Source organism: Otolemur garnettii, unplaced genomic scaffold (genome assembly GCF_000181295.1).
Source record: "Otolemur garnettii isolate 467f Iridium unplaced genomic scaffold, OtoGar3 scaffold00059, whole genome shotgun sequence".
Classification (NCBI taxonomy): Eukaryota; Metazoa; Chordata; class Mammalia; order Primates; family Galagidae; genus Otolemur; species Otolemur garnettii.
The window spans coordinates 10,995,028-10,999,856 of NW_003852454.1; positions in this window are offsets into that span (position 1 = coordinate 10,995,028).

A 4,829-nucleotide genomic window follows, 5' to 3' on the forward strand; every position below is an offset into this window, starting at 1 on the left:
TTGACTAGTGATTGTACAATAAAGCACAAACTTATTAGAAAATCATGGAAGGTATCTTTTAATCAAATCCTAAATATATAGTTACAAGCCCCTCTAGCCACCCATGACCCTGAGATGAGTCCAGGTGTTTCTGTGATTTTACAAACACTGACCCTCCAACTCTCTCCCCTGAATACCAGCATCAAGAGACTCCTTTCTGAAGTTTCCTAGGAATCAGACAGAATATTTCTTCTTTCTGGCTTCCATGGTAACCCATGCTTATACCTCCACAACTGCTCCATCCCATGTTACTATTGTGAGTTTATACATCTGACTCCCCCAGAAAACTATGTGTACCTAGGGACAGGAGCTAAGCTTTGTCTGTTTTTGTGATTCTGGTGACTACAATAGTGACCACAACAGTGACCAGTACTCTGGAAGTTCCTAATGAATGCATGATAAAGGGATCAACAAGTAAATACATGACAACAGCAGAAGAATACACTAGGCCCCTAACTCCATAGGAATGTTGCCCTATCTTAAAAGAATTAGGAAGTCACGTCTTCATCTACTTGGATTTTTTAATTGAGAGAATCTACAAAGAAGCTATAAAGCAAAATAAAAAACTCAACAAGAATAGCCATTTGTTATGACTGGTAATATAATTTTATTTCACAATGTCACTGCATAGATGACTAATCATGATGTTACAAATTTCTCCAAATATTGACAAACAATTACTTAAAATTCTAATTTGTACATATTAGAAATTTGTAAAATTCTAAAATTTCTAATTTCACAAATTTCTAATGCAAAAAATAATTTCATGAATAGTAATAAATAGAATCAAATGACACAAAGAAAACATATACTTTATTCATCTGATTTCCTTTTTTTCCCTATATATAAATATAATTCATTTTTAACTTAATTTTTATGGAATCGTAACTGTATACATTTCTGGAATACGATAAAAACATACACTTGTATATAAAACTAAAATAACGATTCTAGAACAAAAATTACTACATAATATTCATAAATATATGTAAAAATAGGAAATAGTGGTTATTAGAAAGGAGGTTATCTAGGACATCCCGGGGGTAGGTTTAGAGCAATAGCAAGGTCAGGATGCTGGGGGCCTGGGAAGGAAGCTGTCCCAGCAGCAGCTGAATCTGACATTACTGGTCACCTGTTTTGCTCCTATTCAGTGCCTGGAACTCCCTACTACCTGCCAATTCTGCCCTGGCTGCAGTTGACGTTCATCTGATGCACATGGTGCCCATACTCAGCACTTCCTCCTCCTCCCTAACACTAGATTTAGCCAATCTACATGAAATAACAAGTGAGTCTAAGTATTACTTTTGTCTCAGAAAAATCATAGGTCAATCTGTCTAGTCTAGAGGACTGAATAGATCAAACAAGGGAGTAGATACTTATCTCGATAGAGCCCAGGTTGAGTCAGAAGAGAATATCTTAATCTTTAATAAAGTTCCCTTATTGCCCTCTAAAATCATCTCTGTGATAAAAAGGCAGTGCATATTTATTAACACATGTATTTATTAACACACATACACACCTGCTAACAAACACATTTTACCTACCGACTCATATCTGGCTTCCTAGTGATGGTTGTGTGTTCCTGAATGTTGAAATTAAATCCAAATATTCATTAATAAAGAACTCAAGTTTTCAGATTAAGCTCAATGTGACAGCACACCTTCAACTCAGTGATTTTTGCCAAGGTTTGGTTCTCTCTGGAAATAATGAGAGATCTCCACATAGCAGTCTCCTGGGGAAGTGATTTGGCTCATAGTGACAAGACAGAAAGTAAATGAGCTGAGTGGAGAAGGAGTGAGAAGGAGTGAGAAGCTCAGCTTGGCAGGGCATTAATATGAAGGTTCCTTTTCTCCCCTCATGCCAGCTTATAATGATCATGTAGTAACTGATGGATGTATCATATTTTAATATAATACTCTTTTCTTTTTAAGTTTTCACTGTTGCCCTTTTCATGCATGATGACTTCATAAAGAATTTCCTTATAGTGTTCTTTATTAAAATACGTTGTTTTGGTTACTAGCATATTAAAAATAACCAAACAGCATAATGAGGCATTGATAAAAGAAATAAAATTAGAACTTGCAAGCAGTGGGAATTTAAGATAAAAACTTGCATACTGTTGGCTTTTGTCAAGCAATACAAAGGGGTCTTCTAAAATAAGAAAAGAAGTCATTTTGAACTATTTGAAAATGGAGCAAAGAAAGAAGGAAAGAGGGATAGACAAAGAAAGAAAGAAGGCTATTATCTGAGGCTGGTTCAAAGAAGTGAGTTATTTTGTTTAGCTCCAGGGAAGTAACAAAATGAAGCTTGAGATAGAAGAAGATCCCTCCAGCTGAAATGCACACACACATTCTGACCTCATTTTCAAATCATAGGAATTAACAATGTTCTCTCAAGATGGACTACATAGGCCTTTTATTCAATTAAAATAATCAAACTTCAAATTGCAATTATTTGAAAAAGGAAAATTATGAGAAGCTCATGTAGATATTGCTGATATTGGAATAGTTTTAAGAAAACTGAGGTGGAGTTTATATGACATTACTGCTACAAGTATTGTCAATAAGCCTTCCCATGACTGTCATGAAAATTTCTCTATGGAAAAACAATTAATTAAACATAGTAAATCAGCCTATATTATAACATATATATCAGAGCTTTGGATGCTGTTAGTCTTCCTACAGTATTATAGTAGCGATGGTGAGTTTCTGGACTGTGGGTTCCAATTTACATATTAGTGTCTCTATATCTAGACCACATCAGCAATAAAAGGCATTAATATATTCAATAAACCTCACTAGACATCACAGATATAACTAATTGGGCACATTACTCTTCTCTGTTGAGGTTAAATTCAACCCTCTAAGCTTTGGTAATACTGGCAGCCACTAAAAGCTGATTAGATGTGGTAATGAAATGAAATATATTTGCTTCTCATAACTCAGAGTAATGACCCCCTGAGGTTAAGAACTGTTGCCTTAAATCCACATGACAAGCTTGCCAGAGATGATGATGACGATAATGATGACAAGGTGATGACAGCACCCACAATTCATTGAACATATGTTCACTGGTACTAGAATAAACCCAAGGGATGGCAAAATAACATTATTATTATCCTTATGAAAATTATAAATTTGACTGTAGATACATTTAATCTTAAGTCAATATTTCTTACTTAACATTTAATAATTAAAGCCTGTATAGTTTCTCCACAGACCAGAAACAAGATAACAACTCTTACTACACCTATTCAATAATTTACTGGAAGGTCTATCCAGTAAAAATAAGAAATAACAATACAAGTCATTAACATTGGAAAGAAAGAAGAAAAACTTTCTATTCAAAATGACATAATCTTTAACAAGGAAAATCCTAAAGAATCCATTAAAAAAGATTAGAAGTAATAAATGAGTTCATTGTGACTGGAAAATATAAGATCAGTATGTAACATTGTATTTTTATGTAGCAACAATGAACAATCTGAAAATGATACTTAAAATAATTTCATTTATAATAGCAACAATAATATAGCATAATTAGAAATAAATTTTATCTAAAAAGTTCTGGTCTTGTACATTAAAAACTATATATTGTTGTTGAAAGCAATTAAGGATCTAAATAAATTGAAAAAATCCTATGTCCATGGATCAGAACACTTAATTTTTTAAATGAAAAAAGAATTAATATTAATCTTTCATAAACTCTTGCTTAATAATCAAGAGAATACTTTTGATATTTAATAGAACTAGTAATGATAAGCTGATATCAACAGTATATTTGTGAAAACAGAAGACCAATGTTTATATAAAGACTGTACTCTCTATGAGAAGTAGACCAGCAGATCTCATAACCACAGAAGTAAACATTTTCAACCAAATCTTAGCAAGTCAATTTCATTAATATATACAAAAGGGAAAATAATTTATTATGGCTAAACAGGATTAATCTGATGGATATAATATTGGCTTAACATGTTCAGGTCAAATAACTTCATTATATTAAGATACTAAAGGAGAAAAATCATATGATCATTTTAATATAAGGAGAAAACAATATTTGACAAAATGCAATACATATTTATGACAAAATAAGTAATTGACTATGGGAACAATAGTGACATCTTTGACTTAACTAAAAAGAAAAGGCATCTACAAAACAACAATAAACCCTACAACTAAAAATCACAAATAAGGTAGAAATGTCTGTGTTTACCACTTTTTCTAAACTTTGGCAGTCCCAGGTAGTTCAACAAGGCAAGGTCAAGGAAGAAATGGGGTGCAAATTATAAAATAAAGAGTAAAACAGTCATATATGAAACAGCTACTAGAGATAATAAGTTAGTTTATCAGACATACAAATTTACTATATTGCATAATAAATTATCACAAAAGTAATAACTTACAAACATTTATTATCTTACAATTTCTTGGGGGTCATAAGTATCAGCATGGCTAGCACGGTTTTTGGCATAGGGTTTCATGGGGTGCAATCAAGGAGCCAGTAAGAGCTGAGTTGTAATCTGGAGGCTCAACTAGAAAAACATCTCTTTCCCCATTCATGTTGCCATTGGCAGCATTCAGTTACTGGAGTTGAAGGACTTACGGTAGCTTATTTCACCTAAACCAGAAAGAAAAACAAACTACAAGCCTGCTAGCAAAAGATAATCTTATATAATATAATTTAATAATAGGAGCAAAAGATTATCTTTGCCATATCCCTCTGATTGAAAGCAAATTGGAGGTCCCACTCATGCTGAAACACCATAAATCATTTTCAGCCAGTCTGCT